This window comes from Hakea prostrata, chromosome 6 (genome assembly GCF_041222555.1).
Source record: "Hakea prostrata isolate BN-2017 chromosome 6, UWA_Hpros_2, whole genome shotgun sequence".
Taxonomy (NCBI): domain Eukaryota; kingdom Viridiplantae; phylum Streptophyta; class Magnoliopsida; order Proteales; family Proteaceae; genus Hakea; species Hakea prostrata.
Window position 1 is genome coordinate 10,625,645 of NC_142605.1, and position 18,006 is coordinate 10,643,650.

Sequence of the window (18,006 nt, forward strand, 5' to 3'; positions counted from 1 at the left end):
ATGAGAATCCTTTCATCTCTGGATTTCCCTTCATGATCATACTATGTTTTCGTCAAAAACCCTGACTATTACTATGATGGAAGGTTTTGTTTCCAATGTTGTATTTTTGTGTTTTGATCAATGTTAGTGTTTAGACTTACTCTTTAGTGTTAGAATACTGTTATAATAATCTCCTCCAAGTTTGGTGATGTTTCGGATCATGAAAATCAAGTTTTGGATCAGAAACATCAATTATGTCTCTTACTGACTCAATTGGTCGACTGGGTCAATAGAGTAGTTGTGAAACCCAGCCCTGACCCTAATCTGGAAACTCTGTTTATTGTAGGTCCAGTGACCCAAAGTAAGGCAAGAAGTCATCTTTGGGCCATTTCTGTTGAAGACTTGATGGCTGGATTGGAATCCATGAGTGTTGATGCTAGTGTCCCAATGGTGGAAACTGAACCCGGATGAAGATTGGATTAGTTGATGGTCTTGGAGTGGTCTCTGTATTGATTCAAAGGCATTTCTAACTCCTAGGTATGTCACTCTAGAGGTGTGCAAAACCCCTTGATGTTTGGACTTGATCGGAGCCTTCAATTCCCTATTTTGAAGTTGCTGTCTTGATTGGTCGACTCATTGGTTGATTGGACCAATCGACCAATTGATTCTGTTCTTGAAATTTGAATCCTGTCTCTTCTATTTAAGTCTAATCTCGGGAATACTCCGCCTCCTTTGCCTCCTAAGCCTCTGGAACGAGTTAGAACCCTAATCTAACCCATTCCCTTGCATTCTTTGGTGATCTCTTACAAAGACTTGAAAAATTCTTCATCTTTCTACGGCAAAGGTATGATCTCACTCACTCTCTCTTCTATCTCTGATTTTCTTTCTTTTATTCTGTTTTTCATTGAGATCAGAAAGATGATGAAGCATTCTTGTAATCATCAATTCTCTGATCTCACCATATTCTTTAAGACTCATGATCATCATCATGTTCTTAAACCCTACCTATTGAATTCTTGAAAACCTAACCCTAATCCTTTGAAAACCCTAACCTGTGTGATTGTCTGGAGAACTTTTGGTAACCTACCTTGTGAAAGGGAAATCCTTTTTGGGTGACCTTGTGTTAACCTAAAACTTAATCATCTATATTTTTCCTGTTTTGATTTGTCTTTGTTCATCCAGATCTCACAATTATTGTCCAGGGAGCCAAAAGGGTGAAACCCTAATTTTCTTTGATCAAACCCAGGAACCCCCTTGTTGATCATGTGAACCCAATTATTATGTTTTCTTTACTAGATCTGAATTCTTTCATATCCTAGTTCATTATCTTTAATCTTTCTATTTTTCCCTCCTAACCTATGTTCAACCTAATTAGGTTAACCTCATGATTTCTAGGTTGTAACTTGAGAACTTGTTTTGAGTTATGATTTGATATCCTCTATACCCTAGAATACTACCATGATAATTCCCCTCTTAATTATACCCTTTTGAACCATCGAATTCGGTTCTGGATTCTCAAAATTCGGATTCTTGCAGGCCACCGTCTGCATTGGTCGACTGGTCCAACAGACCAATCAATCGACCAATGAGTACAGCAACCTCAATCCTGGTCTGTTTCGATTGATTTATGATCTTTTCCTTTATGCATCTTTCCTAACATATTGTGTGCACTTGTTTAGGACTGTCTTCTCAGGTTTAGTCAAGATCATACTTGATTCTTTAAGATTCCATTCAAGTTAGAAGGCAAGGACAGTTAATTCCTTAACTACATAGATTGCTTGTTCTCTGGTTTCTACTTTATGAAACTATGAGATTACCTACTATTGTTGTACTTTAATTCTGATCTCCTACTGTGGGAATAGTAGCACTTATTTATATCATCTTTTTCATTATTTATGTTATATGAATTACTTATTACTGCTTAATCCGATGTTGCTTTTACATTCTCTTTTATATGATGAACTACTAGTTGTGTATGTCATGACTGATCTGAGAATGTGTTTGCTTAAGTTTGGTTTGGGATTGGGAAGTGTCCTTTTGACACTTCTGTCCTTGGACATTATCGGAAATAGTATGGGATGTTTCCGGGGTTTCCCATCGACGCTTTCCCGAATCAATGGTTGTCATACCTAGGGATGTCTAGTAGTGTTTGGCTAGGATACACCCCTGTTATATCAGACCTGATTCGGAAGGGTATTGAGACCGAACGACCCGTGGTAGCAATGGGGATTCACGGGCGCTCAAGACCGGTGAAATGATCCGTGAGAGGACGGGAATCACATTGTGGGGGCCATTTATTGGAGGGTTGCATATGGCTAGACTTGGGCTCATGGGCGCTCAAGACCGGTGAAATGATCCGTGAGGGGACATGAGAGCTTCCCGTTTACCATATGTGGATAACCAATAGGGTTGATGAGTCCGGTGAGTAATATCCGTGACTCTAGTGGAAAGGATACCGGAAAGGATCGCCTGGGGCGAGGAATGGAAGTATCTGGACCTGAGTTGATGTAACTGAGTAGATGACTTGCATTGGGCTAGGCTTTTCCTTGACATGCGCTAGTACTTATGTCAAATGGTTGTGAGAGAGTGTGTTGACTTAACCCCCTGCCATGGTTTGTCCTGAGGGATGAATGTCACGCCCTCCCAGCCGGTACCCTATCTGGCATACCCGAGAGTGTGATCCACAGCCCAAAGATCAGGTATCGAGTGATCAACCTCCCACATAAACAATAACATAATCATGAACAATCATAATAAATGTGCGGAAGATAAACCATAGATCCAATAAAGAAAGAATGAATCATAAATGAATCAGAATAATAGATATAATCAGAGTGTCAAACAGATAAGTAAAGTGAGGCAAAAATCCCACTTTACAACCAGCGGAAAAGTAGCTCTAAAAGAATAAACTAGACAAAATCTAATCCCAGTAGCAAGTACATTGGGTAACTAAATTGTTCTCCACTTTATAGACAACATCCTTATAAGTGTAAATCTCATAAATAGCACAAGGACGCCTCCACTCAATGGTCGGACTAAGCATCGTACGGAGCATAACCACTCGCGGGATCTTCGAGTAATTGTGGTAACCGCAATCACCTTCCCGGAGATATGCCTCTTCACCTTGCGCTTCTTCATAGGGACCGTCATAGTACTCGGTACCACGGGATAGTCTAACAAACATTGTACAATAAAGGAATGAGTTTCAAAGAAACTCGGTAAGGCGATTAAAATCCATAATAACATAAATGGCGGGATTCGAACACTCATAAATGCAATATGATATGAGACAAGCAATGAATGAATGAATCTAACTCTATGTATGCTTGGTCTCTATTGGCGAGACATGCTTTAAGTCATAGCACCGTACTTCTTTAGGAAAGTCCACTCACATCCTCAACCATTTAAGATATCTTGGATTCTCTCACGGATCATTTCACCGGTCTTGAGCAGCCGATTGGTAATGGGTCCTTCATCCCTCGGGACAAACCATGGCGAGGGGTTAAGTCAACACACTCTCTCACAACCATTTGGTATAAGTGCGGCGCATGTCGGGGTAAAACCTAGCCAAATGCAAGTCTTCTACTTAGTTACATCAAGTCGGATCCGGATACTTCCATTCCTCGTCCCGACGATCCTTTCCGGTATCCTTCACACTAGAGTCCTCATAGTCCCCGACTACGGACTCATCAACCCTATTGATCATCCACATATGGTAAACGGGAAGCTCTCACGCTCCACGGGTTGGTTACCGGTCTAAGCGCCCGTGAGCCCAAGTCTAACCATATGCAACCCTACCAATAAATGGCCCCCACAATGTGATTCGCCTCTCACGGGTTGGTTACCGGTCTTGAGCGCCCATGAATCCCCATTGCACCACGGGTCGTTCGGTCTCAATACCCCTCCGATTAGGGTCGACATAACAGGACATCCTAGCCAAACACTACTAGACAATCCTAGATATGTCATCCAACGGTTAGGAAGGTGTCGAGAGGGGCATCTCCGGAAACATCCCATAATATTCCCGTAGTAGTCCAAGGACAGAAGTGTCAAAAGGACACCTCTCCTTTCCAAACCATACTTAAGCATACACATGCATCAATTCATATCATCACATATATGGTAACCTCATATATGGAAAGAAATCAATAATTGCAATCACCTTGTATATAATTGGTAAGTAAATCATACATGAGTCAATTCAATATGAATAAGTAATGCTACCGTAATCAAAGTTATGCAACAGTAGTATATCATTGTAAGAATCTAATTTAGGAATCATATCTATGATATTCAAATATAGAAACTAGATTCATGCTATCTATGTAATTAAGGAAATAACCATCCTTACCTTTATAACTCGCAAAGGAATCCTAAGAAATCAAGTAAGATCTTGGCAAACTTGAGAAGAAGGTCCTAAACAAGTATATACAACATATTAGGAAAGATCCCTAGAGAAAGATACCAAAACATCCAACAGACCAATCGGAGTTCCTGACTCATTGGTCGAGTGGATTGGTCGAATGGTCGGCACGCAATCAATCGACCAATGCGCAAGACGATAACCCAAAAAAACAGAGTTTTAAGATATGAAATCCGAATTTGGTGGTTCAAAAGGGTACTAATCAAGGGGTAAACTACATCAGCGGTAATCTAACATATAGGGGACCTCAAAACACCAATCAAATCAAGATATCAAGATCCAAATTAGGAAACAAAAAGTTACCATAATTAGATCAACCATGGATCTTGATGAATTCGAAATAGAAATCAAAGACAAGAACAATAGGAGGATGGATCATTGCTTCAGGTAATGGTATCATGAAAACATACTTAGATCTTCAAGAAACAAGGCTTAGAAGCATAAATCTAAATAAGGAAATAAAACCTACCATATATGTAACTATCATGATTCATGAAGAACACATAGTATGGTAGAAGAGAACAGCTAGAGATTGATAGATCATAGATCATGAAAAGAAAACACAGCGATTAACTACTAACATGATCAATCATAGAAGATCCAAGGAGATCAGAATTCAAATCAGAAGTTTAACAAAGATTAGATCATGGTTTGATCATGATTCCTTCAAAAGCTTGCAATGATCATGGTTAAGATCATTGTTCTAGCCTCAAATCCTTAGGATGATCATGAGAACATGTTCAGAGATGTTTGCAACGAGAGAATGCAGCATCTCTTCTACTGTCTCAACTCAAAAAGGAAAGAAAAACAAAGATGGAGGAGAAGAAAAGAGAGTAGACATACCTTTTGATGCAAAAAGAAGAGTTTCGACGAAGATCCGTCAAGAAAACACCAAGGATGCAAGGGAGATGACTGCAGAGGTCTTTGGCCGCTCCGGAGAGTTTGGAGGCAGCAAATACGAAGTGGACTCGAGATTGGACTTAAATAGAGCAAGAACAACCTAATTGCCAAAGACAAGCACTCATTGGTGAGTGGATTGGTCGAGGCCCGATCGACCAATCGCGACCAATGCCGACAACAAGACCAAAATAGGGAATTGAAGGCCCAGATCAAATCCAATCCTAAAGGGGTTTGCACACAAGTCAAGTGACTTACCTAATGGGTAGAAATGCCTTCAAACCAAGATAGAGAGCACTCCAAGTCCATCAACTAATCAGATCTTCATCAGGATTCAGTTCCATAAATAGAACCATCATCAACTTTCATGGATTCAAAGCCGGACACCAAGCCTCCGGGATGGCCCAAAGCTGACTCTTACTTTACTTTGGGTCACGGACCTACAAATAAGGCATACTACATTGCATCATGTTATGTTTTGCCACATGTTATCTATGATGTTATGGATTGACTACCTCACTGAGTTTCTTCGAAACTCATTCCTGTTGTATATTTCTTTTTGTTAGATTATCCTGCAGGTACAGAATATTATGATGACGAGTACAGCGAAGCACAAGCTGATGAAGCGTATTACACACAAAGTGCTGGCAACGATCAAGATTACTTTGATGATCCCCCGGCGGATCAAGCTGCGTACTACTTTTGAGAATGGCATAGAGTTAGAACGGATTCATTGGATTGATGAAGTCCATACTTATGAAGACGTTATCTATAAACTTGAAGACGCTTGATCTTAGTTTATTTCTTAGTACATTAGTTTCAGTTGTAATCCCTTTTGATTTTCATACTACGTTCCGCTATTTTGGTAAAGTGAGTTTCCGCCTCACTTCACTCCTTTTTGATATCATTGGATATCTGGTATCTTTCCGCACTTTGATTATACTGATTGTTCATTTCTTGTTTTGAACCTTGTTTATAATATTAAACCTTGATTTATTTCTGTTTATGATTATGTTATTGTATATGTGGGAGGATGATTTCCTCGATACTTGATCTTCGGGGCTGTGGATCACACTCTCGGGTATGCCAGTTAGGGTACCGGCTGGGAGGATGTGACAGAATAGTATTAGAGCCCAAAGTTCAAGGAAATCTTAACCACAGAAAACAATAACAAAACATTCCTGAGTCATAGATCCAGAAGTGACTCATCTACTCTTAGAAGTGAATAATAGAACACTTGGACTAGAAACTATTAATGAAGCATAACTGGATACTTCTGAATAATGCACAATAATTATACTTAAACAATTGTCACTTAATGCAATAAAAGAAAAGTGCATAATACACAATAATAAAGTGAAACAAAGAGAACTTCATTAACTTTAAGAAAAGTTTTACAACTATTACATCTGAAAAGCATAAATGAAAATCCTAGTACAGTCTATCTAGGTGATCTCCTCTAATCTCTGTAAGCTCGGAACTCCTCTGAAAGCTGAGTCACCTGATACTCTATCCTATCCTGTCGTGACTCCATCCTCTCATATAGCTGCTCTTGTCTGACCTCCATCCTCTCCAGCATGGAAGTCATCGATCTCATCTGTGCACTGAGATCCAAAGTCTCTGGAACCGCATGAGAAGGACCACCTGTCTCGAAGTGCGAGGAAGGGAAATCGTGATGCTCCGGCACCGTCTCGTGCATCTTAGTATCATCTCCGGCCTGATCATCATCACTGTCAGGACCGATATCCTCTCCACCATCCTCTGACTCCTACTCATCCTCTGTCTCATCATCCTCCTCACCCTCTGGACCAGGAGATCTCATTGTCTGTGTCAGTCCCATCTGACGTACCATCCTAGTCCCCATGACGTATCCTCATGGACCAGTGTCCACTGGTGTATCCTCGAAACTGACCTCGAAATGCCTGAAGATCAAAGTCAGTAACCTCCCATAGCAAAGATTCCGCATGCTAGGCCGCAGAACTAGATCCAGCATGACCTGCTGTATGATGTAGGAAAGGTCAATCTCGAAGCCCATGTAAATCCGGTAGATGACTATGGCCTCCATCACTGTAATCCTATGGTGATGTCTAGCCTTCGGCATGATGTTTCGACCGATGATGCGACCGATAACTCGTGCAGAATCTGTCATATGTCCGCTGTTCCTAGGAGTGAAGCACCGGCGGCTGTCCCACAGTGTAGAGCATATCTCGCGCAGCTCGTATGGCATCAAGTAGCTATCTATAGCTGCTCTTGCAGGTATCCATACGCACTGATATGGGTAGTGAGGGACCCACAAGATCTCAGCTAGTGATCTGGTGGAAAAGCGAATCCGAGTCTAAAGGACCCTGCTCCTGAGGACAAGTCTAAGTGGATGCCCCGGACCTCTAGCCTCCTCGGTGTAAGTAACGTTGCTGAAGAACAACCTCACTAGCTCAGGATATACAGGCAGATCATCTGTGAAGAGATGAGTCCACTGCAAAGTGTCGAGCCTCTGCTGTATCCTAAAGACTCGGAGCTGGCGAAGGTTTAATAGACGTCCTAGCTCGATCTGGCAGTAGCTGAAGTAGGCCTCATACAGGAACTCGGCCTGTGGAGTGTCGAAGCGATCTGGTCTCCGGACATAACTCCCCTCGGCATAGTGAATATCTGTAGAAGATACAATGACATTGTTGGTTAAGTGCTATTTCAAGATTTAAGCCAAAAGGGTATTTTCGTAATTTTTCGGAAAATTTCAAATTTGGGGGAAATTTGATTTGAAGATACTAGCATGTGCATAATACTTGGAATTGCATGTCTATGAAATTCATTTGATGAAGTTCGATCGAAAACTTGATCTAAAGCGAAAAATTCAACAAGAAAGAATTTGGGGATTTTGCATTCTAGGTCAAAATTGATTTTTTGAAAAGTTGAAATTGGTTAAATCAAACTATATGGACATATCTACAGTATCCATGTAGCAATTGATTTCATGCGAAAACTCCAAGCGGTTTGTGAGAAATCAAAATTTTTCTAAAGATAACGATTTCGGTACGAAAACTTTGCGAGAAGTGCAAGAAGGTGTCAGAACTTGTTGTCTATGTATGGCATTGTGTTTAAAACCTAGGGAATATGTTTCTAAGTATTCCTAAACATGATTTCTAACAATGAATACAAGTAAAACATGGTTTTGATTGAAATGCAATCATGAGAAGATGAAAGTAAAAGAGAAAATGATAGTCTTACCTTGTGTTTGATGAATGTGAGTTGTGGTGTTGATGTTAAAGCACTTGAATCACCCAATGATGCTTGGAAGAACCTTAGAAGATGTTTCCCTAGAGCTCACTCACTTGTGGAAGAAGTTAAAATGAAGTTTGAATGTGAAAATGAGGCTTATAATGCGAATTTTCGTAATTCGTGAGCATTGGTCGACTCATTGGTCGATTGGGTCAATCGACTCATTGGTCGATTTGGTCAATCGACCAATCAACCGACCAATGGACCCAGTAGCTCCAATTTTTTGTTGAAATGTTGGAAAATGTGATTTTTGTCCTATGAATTGTTGTTGGATGACTAAAAATGGATGTATTTGAGCATGATAAAAAAATAAAAAATAAATAAAAAATTTCAAATCATTTGGACATATTGATTTCATTGAAACTTCGAAATTTGGTATTTTGACGTTTCCGGTTCTTGCAGAATGGTTACTCTGAGAAGTGGGCGTGGCGAATCCAGTGGTCGTGGTGAAATACCTGAAGGCGGTCATGATCAGCAGACTGGTGACCAAGGTACCCAGGACATACCAGGTGCCCCGAATGTCGGAAGCTTTCATGATATTGCCAACATCATGGGCAATATAATGCAACAGCAAGCGGCTCAGTTTAATCAGATGTTGACGGGTTTCATGACACTGCATAATGAGACTCGTGCTGGTGTTAATGTGAATCCTCATGCCGCAGTTCCGAATGCGGGTGGCCTTGCTGGAACTCCTCATACTACTTTGATGGAGAGTTTTCTGAAGATGCAGGTGCCCAACTTTACTAGTGTTACCAAGGATCTCTTGTTCCCTAAAAAGTGGATTCGTGAGTTGGAAAAGACTTTTCGTCATCTGCAATGCTCCGAAGCTCAAAAGATTTTGTTTGCTGAGCATAAGTTGCAGCATGAAGCCGATGCTTGGTGGACTTCCACTCGGCCTGTTTTGGAAGGTTTGCATGCAGGTGTTGTAACTTGGGATTTATTCAAAGAGGCTTTTTGCATGAATTATTTCCCTTAGGCGGTAAAGGATGCGAAGGAAGCTGAGTTCATGGTTCTCGCACAAGGATCCTTGTCTGTGTTAGAGTACCAACATAAGTTTGAGGAACTTCATTTCTTTGCTCCTACTTCTCTGAAGCCTGATATTGCTAAGGCGAAGAAGTTCTTTAAGGGATTGCGCCCTGCCATTAAAGGCTATCTCACTGTCCAGCCTATAGTGAGCTATGCCCAAGTGGTGCAGAACTCAAAGAAGTTGGAAGAAAATGAAAAGGAGAATGCTCGCGTGCAAAGGCCTTGGCAGTCTAGAAACCTTGGTTTGGTGGATCGTAATGATCGGCGCTTTGTGAGACCTACACCCTATCCCACTCCTGCTTTTCAGCCTAGGAGTATAGGTCAAAGCCCTGGTCTTCGACAGCCTGGTCAGTTTTAGTATGGCGGGAATCGACCACCAGTGAATGCAAGTGCTAGGCCAGTGAATGCGAATCCTAAGCCTTTTGTTCAGAAGCCTCCTGTTGCAGCTATTCCGGTAGGACCGAGCAATCCTGGTTGCTTCTACTATAAGCAGTCCGGTCATTTTGCTCGCGATTGTCCGAAGAAGCTTGTCCAGCAGCCTATTCTAGTGGTGAAGAGTGATCCTGCTCCTCCCTCTGGTAGAGTGTTCAGTATCTCTAGTACTGAGCAAGATGGAAGCCATGATGTGATCACAGGTACATTGTCAGTCGCTTCTTTTCCTGCATTTGTTTTATTTGATACGGGTGCATCTTATTCGTTCATATCATTTGCATTCATTAAGAAGATTGACCTAATCCCTGAGAATTGTCTAGTTGTTTATTGATTAGTACACCTACTGGTCCTATTGTGAAACTAGATAAAGGATTAGTTAAATGTCCGGTGTTGGTTGGTAAGATAAACTTGGAAGCTAATTTAGTACTTCTTGATATGAAAGACTTCGATGTTATTTTGGGAATTGACTAGTTAACAGCCCACAAGGCTGTATTTCTTTGCTCCTCGAGAAAGATTCAGTTCCATACTCGCGTAGGTTCAGTTTTTGAATTTCAAGGTGAGAAAAGAAGGGTTTGTAAAAAGATATTGTCCGCAGTGATGCAAATTAGATGATGCTTCTTCTGAAGGCAAGAGAAAAGTGGAGAAAAGAGTTGACGAAGTCAAGGTTGTCTGTGACTTTGTTGATGTCTTCCCTGATGATCTATTGGGAGTGCCTCCAGATAGGGATGTTGAGTTTTCTATTGATCTCGTCCCTGGTGCCGCTCCGATATCTAAGGCTCCATATAGGATGGCTCCTACTGAGTTAAAAGAGTTGCAAAATCAATTAAATGAGCTCATTGAAAGAGGTTTCATACAACCTAGTGTGTCACCTTGGGGAGCTCCGGTCTTGTTCGTCAAGAAGAAAGATGGTAGTATGCGTCTGTGCATTGATTACCGTGAGTTGAATAAGTTGACTATCAAGAATAGATATCCGCTGCCCCGGATTGACGATCTCTTTGATCAATTGAAGGGTGCAGCTGTGTTCTCAAAGATTGACTTAAGGTCTGGATATCACCAGTTGAAAGTGAAGTCAAGTGATGTCTTCAAGACAGCTTTCCGAACAAGGTACGGCCATTATGAGTTTAGAGTCATGCCTTTTGGATTGACTAATGCTCCTGCTGTGTTCATGGACCTCATGAACCGAGTCTTCCATGATGTGCTCGATAAGTTTGTAATTGTCTTCATTGATGATATTCTGATTTATTCAAAAAGTGAAGAAGAGCATGAAAGGCATCTAGATTTCACTTTGCCAAGACTACGAGAAAAGAAACTTTATGCTAAGTTTAGCAAGTGTGATTTCTGGCTAAAGAGCGTAGTATTCCTCGGCCATGTGGTTTTTGCTGAAGGCATTCGTGTTGATCCTGAGAAAGTCCAAGCAGTTGCTGATTGGGAAAGACCGAAGACTGTAATGGAAATAAGAAGTTTCCTTAGTCTCGCAGGTTACTATAGAAGGTTTATTGAGAACTTTTCTTGGTTAGCTGCTCCTATGACTAAGTTAACTTGGAAAGAAGAGAAGTTTGTTTGGTCTGACGCTTGTGAGAAGAATTTCCAAGAATTGAAGGATAGACTGACAAGTGCCCCGGTTTTGACTATACCTGATAGTTCTGGTGGTATGACGGTCTATACTGATGCGTCGAAGATTGGTTTGGGTTGTGTACTGATGCAGCACGGTAAGGTTGTAGCCTATGCCTCTCGGCAATTGAAGGATTATGAGCGGAATTACCCCACTCATGATTTAGAGCTTGCCGCTGTTGTTTTTGCTTTGAAGATTTGGAGACATTACCTCTATGGTGAGAAAATTGCCATATTCACGAACCATAAGAGTTTGAAATACTTCTTTACTCAAAAAGAGTTGAACATGAGGCAAAGAAGATGGTTGATACTAGTCTCTGATTATGATTGTGATATTCAGTATCACCCTGGTAAGGCAAACGTTGTTGTTGATGCTCTTAGTAGGAAGATTCAGAAGAAGGTTTTGGATTTGAATGCTTTGAGTCTACCCTTGTTGTCTTCTATTGAGAGTTTTGATTTGGAAGTTGTTCCCGAGAATTCTGCTATTGTTCTTTCTGCTATGACGGCAAGGTCTGGTCTTAGAGATAAGATTGTTGCTTTGCGAGTTTCGATCCGGAACTTAAGGACAAAGTTGAGAAGATTTCTTCGAATCCTGAGTCGGATCCCGACTTTGGTATATCTTTGGATGGTGCTTTATTGTTTAGAGGTAGATTGTGTGTGCCAGCAAATGAAGATCTTAAGAAGGAAATATTGAAGGAAGCACACCAATCAATCTTTACAGTACACCCTGGAAGCACCAAGATGTACAAGGACTTGAAGGAACATTTTTGGTGGATTGGTTTGAAGGCCGATGTTGACGACTTTGTTGCCAAGTGTGAGACTTGCCAGCGTGTGAAAGTCGTTCATCAACCTCCATTTGGATTGCTTCAGCCCCTTCCTGTTCCTAACTGGAAGTGGGAAGATATCTCCATGGACTTCGTGACTAGCTTGCCTCAGACAAGTAAAGGCAATGACACTGTGTGGGTGATTGTTGATAGGTTGACCAAATCAGCCCATTTTATTCCTATGAAGATCACTCATACTTTGGATAAGCTAGCTAGACTTTATGTGGATAATGTGGTTCGTCTACATGGTGTGCCAATGAGTATTGTGTCCGATCGTGATTCTAGGTTCACCTCAAGGTTTTGGAACAGTCTACAGAAAGCCTTGGGAACCCAATTGAACTTGAGTATAGCTCATCATCCATAGTCAGATGGACAATCTGAGCGGACAATTCAAACTTTGGAAGACATGCTCAGATCTTGCGTGGTGGATATGGGTGGAAATTGGGATGAACACTCAGCTTTGGTTGAGTTTGCCTATAATAACAGTTATCAAGCAACGATAGGCATGGCTCCATTTAAGGCTTTGTATGGTTGCACTTGTAGAACACCATTGTATTGGACTAAGACGGGTGAAAGAAAAGTCTTAGGTCCTGAATTGATTGAAGCTATGAGCGCAATGGTGGATATGATAAGAGAAAGGATTAAGTCTGCTCAGTCAAGACAGAAATCCTATGCTGACAAGAGAAAGACTGATCTGGAATTTCAAGTTGGAGAGAAAGTTTACTTGAAGGTTTCACCAATGAAGGGCATGATGAGATTTAAGGTTAAAGGGAAGCTTAGCCCTCGTTTCATTGGACCTTTTGAAATTTTGGAAAAGGTTGGAATCGTGGCTTATCGATTGGCATTACCTCCAACTATTGCTACTGTACATAATGTATTCCATATTTCGATGCTCCGGAAATATGTTGAAAATCCGGAACATGTCTTACAAAGCAGGCACTGAAGGACTTAGTGCTGATCTTACCTATGATGAAGAGCCCGCTGAAATTTTGGATAAGAAGTACAAGCAATTGCGGAATCGCACCATCCCTTTGGTAAAGATTCGTTGGAAGGACCATACCCCTGAAGAAGCTTCTTGGGAGAAAGAAGAAGATATGAAGGAGAAGTTTCCTCACCTCTTTGGAAGCACAGGTACGCTTTCAATTTCGGGGACGAAATTTTTTTTAAGGGGGGGAGAATGTGAAACACAGCCCTGACCCTAATCCGGAAACTCTGTTTATTGTAGGTCCAGTGACCCGAAGTAAGGCAAGAAGTCATCTTTGGGCCCTTTCTGTTGAAGACTTGATGGCTGGATTGGAATCCATGAGTGTTGATGCTAGTGTCCCAATGGTGGAAACTGCACCCGGATGAAGATTGGATTAGTTGATGGTCTTGGAGTGGTCTCTGTATTGATTCAAAGGCATTTCTAACTCCTAGGTATGTCACTCTAGAGGTGTACAAAACCCCTTGATGTTTGGACTTGATCTAAGCCTTCAATTCCCTGTTTTGAAGTTGTTGTCTTGATTTGTCGACTCATTGGTCAATTGGACCAATCGACCAATCAATCGACCTTGATTCTGTTTTTGAAATTTGAATCTTGTCTCTTCTATTTAAGTCTAATCTCGGGAATACTCCGCCTCCTCTACCTCCTAAGCCTCTGGAACGAGTTAGAACCCTAATCTAACCCATTCCCTTGCATTCTTGGTGATCTCTTACAAAGACTTGAAGAATTCTTCATCTTTCTACGGCAAAGGTATGATCTCACTCACTCTCTCTTCTATCTCTGATTTTCTTTCTTTTATTCTGTTTTTCATTGAGATCAGAAAGATGATGAAGCATTCTTGTAATCATCAATTCTCTGATCTCACCATATTCTTTAAGACTCATGATCATCATCATGTTCTTAAACCCTACCTATTGAATTCTTGAAAACCTAACCCTAATCCTTTGAAAACCCTAACCTGTGTGATTGTCTGGAGAACTCTTGGTAACCTACCTTGTGAAAGGGAAATCCTTTTTGGGTGACCTTGTGTTAACCTAAAACTTAATCGTCTATATTTTTCCTGTTTTGATTTGTCTTTGTTCATCCAGATCTCACAATTATTGTCCAGGGAGCCAAAAGGGTGAAACCCTAATTTTCTTGGATCAAACCCAAGAACCCCCTTGTTGATCATGTGAACCCAATTATTATGTTTTCTTTACTAGATCTGAATTCTTTCATATCCTAGTTCATTATCTTTAATCTTTCTATTTTTCCCTCCTAACCTATGTTCAACCTAATTAGGTTAACCTCATGATTTCTAGGTTGTAACTTGAGAACTTGTTTTGAGTTATGATTTGATATCCTCTATACCCTAGAATACTACCATGATAATTCCCCTCTTAATTATACCCTTTTGAACCATCGAATTCGGTTCTGGATTCTCAAAATTCGGATTCTTGCAGGCCATCGTTCTCGCATTGGTCGACTCATTGGTCAACTGGTCCAATGAGACCAATCAATCGACCAATGAGTACAAGCAACCTCAATCTTGGTCTGTTTCGATTGATTTATGATCTTTTCCTTTATGCATCTTTCCTAACATGTTGTGTGCACTTGTTTAGGACTGTCTTCTCAGGTTTAGTCAAGATCATACTTGATTCTTTAAGATTCCATTCAAGTTAGAAGGTAAGGACAGTTATTCCTTAACTACATAGATTGCTTATTCTCTGGTTTCTACTTTATGAAACTATGAGATTACCTACTATTGTTGTACTTTAATTCTGATCTCCTACTGTGGGAACAGTAGCACTTATTTATATCATCTTTTTCATTATTTATGTTATATGAATTACTTATTATTGCTTAATCCGATGTTGCTTTTACATTCTCTTTTATATGATGAACTACTGGTTGTGTATGTCATGACTGATCTGAGAATGTGTTTGCTTAAGTTTGGTTTGGGATTGGGAAGTGTCCTTTTGACACTTCTGTCCTTGGACATTATCGGAAATAGTATGGGATGTTTCCGGGGTTGCCCATCGACGCTTTCCTGAATCAATGGTTGTCATACCTAGGGATGTCTAGTAGTGTTTGGCTAGGATACACCCCTGTTATATCAGACCCGATTCGGAAGGGTATTGAGACCGAACGACCCGTGGTAGCAATGGGGATTCACGGGCGCTCAAGACCGGTGAAATGATCCGTGAGAGGACGGGAATCACATTGTGGGGGCCATTTATTGGAGGGTTGCATATGGTTAGACTTGGGCTCATGGGCGCTCAAGACCGGTGAAATGATCCGTGAGGGGACATGAGAGCTTCCCGTTTACCATATGTGGATAACCAATAGGGTTGATGAGTCCGGTGAGTAATATCCGTGACTCTAGTGGAAAGGATACCGGAAAGGATCGCCGGGCGAGGAATGGAAGTATCTGGACCTCGAGTTGTTGTAATCGAGTAGATGACTTGCATTGGGCTAGGCTTTTCCTTGACATGCGCCAGTACTTATGCCAAATGGTTGTGAGAGAGTGTGTTGACTTAACCCCCTGCCATGGTTTGTCCTGAGGGATGAAGGACCCATTACCAACCGGCTGCCCAAGATACCTTAAATGGGTGAGGGACCCCAAGATATCTTATATGGTTGAGGGTGTGAGCGGACCTTCCCAAAGAAGTACGGTGCTATGACTTAAAGCATGTCTGCCATAGAGACCAGCATACATAGAGTTAGATGCATACATACATTACTTGTTTCATACTGCATTGCATCATGTTATGTTTTGCCACATGTTATCTATGATGTTGTGGATTAACTACCTTACTGAGTTTCTTCAAAACTCATTCTTGTTGTATATTTCTTTTTGTTAGATTATCCCTGCAGGTACAGAATATTATGATGAGCAGTACAGTGAAGCACAAGCTGATGAAGCGTATTACACGCAAAGTGCTGGCAACGATCAAGATTACTTTGATGATCCCCCGACGGATCAAGCTGCGTACTACTTTTGAGAACGACATAGAGTTAGAACGGATTCATTGGATTGATGAAGTCCATACTTATGAAGACGTTATCTATAAACTTGAAGACGCTTGATCTTAGTTTATTTCTTAGTACATTTGTTTCAGTTGTAATCCCTTTTGATTTTCATACTACGTTCCGCTATTTTGGTAAAGTGAGTTTCCGCCTCACTTCACTTATTTTTGATATCATTGGATATCTGGTATCTTTCCGCACTCTGATTATACTGATTGTTCATTTCTTGTTTTGAACCTTGTTTATAATATTAAACCTTGATTTATTTCTATTTATGATTATGTTATTGTATATGTGGGAGGATGATTTCCTTGATACTTGATCTTCGGGGCTGTGGATCACACTCTCGGGTATGCCAGTTAGGGTACCGGCTGGGAGGATGTGACAGTAGTAGACCAACCAATCGACCAAGCAAGTCAGTAACTCTGTGTTTGGTCTGTTTTGAATGGTTTGACCTTCTACCTTATAGACTTCTTTCCTAATAAGGTATCTATGATTGTTTAGGATCTTCTTACTAAGTTTGGAACCATTCTCCTTGATTCTTGGGATATTCTTCAAAGCTATATAAGGTAAGGACAGTTAATTCTATAATTACATAGCTTGCGTAAATCTTAGTTTCTATATTTGGATTCATTTGGATTCACTACCATAAATGTATTCTCTTGTAATTATTCTATTGATGCAAGTACTTCAACTACAGTAGCATTACACATACGTATTCTTTTGTTTATGGATATCTTTTATTGTCAGTTGTAGATAAGTTTGATCATGTCATTGTGTATTTTCTATATGATGAGTTACTGGAAATGTGTATGAGATGACTGATTTGAGAATGTGACTAATTAGGTATGGTTTGGGATTGAGAGGTTTCCTTTTGACACTTTTATCCTTGGACATCAACGGAAATAGTATGGGATGTTTCCGGGGGTGCCCATTGACACCTTCCTGAACTATTGGTTGTCATACCTAGGGTTGTCTAGCAATGTTTGGCTAGGATGTCCCCATTATATCAGACCCGAATCGGAAGGGTATTGAGACCGAAAGACCCGTGGTAGCAATGGGGATTCATGGGTGCTCAAGACCAGTAACCAACCCGTGAAAGGACATGAATCACATTGTGGGGGCCATTTATTGGTAGGGTTGCAAATGGATAGACTTGGGCTCACGGGTGCTCAAGACCAGTAACCAATCCATGAGAGGACGTGAGAGCTTCCCATTTACCATTTGTGGATGACCAATAGGGTTGATGAATCCGTAGTTAGGGACTATGAGGACTCTAGGTGAAGGATACCGGAAAGGATCTCCAAGGGCGAGGAATGGACGTATCTGGATCTAACATGATATAACTAAGTAGAAGACTTGCATTTGGCTAAGCTTAACTCTGACATGCGCCAATACTTAAACCAATGGTGATTTGAGAGAGTGGTGACCTATACCCCAGCCATGGATTGTCCTGAGGGATGAAGGACCCACTACCAATCGGCGTTGTGTGATGAGACCTTCCTAAAGAAGTATGGTGCTATGACTTAAAGTTAGAATATTGCATATCA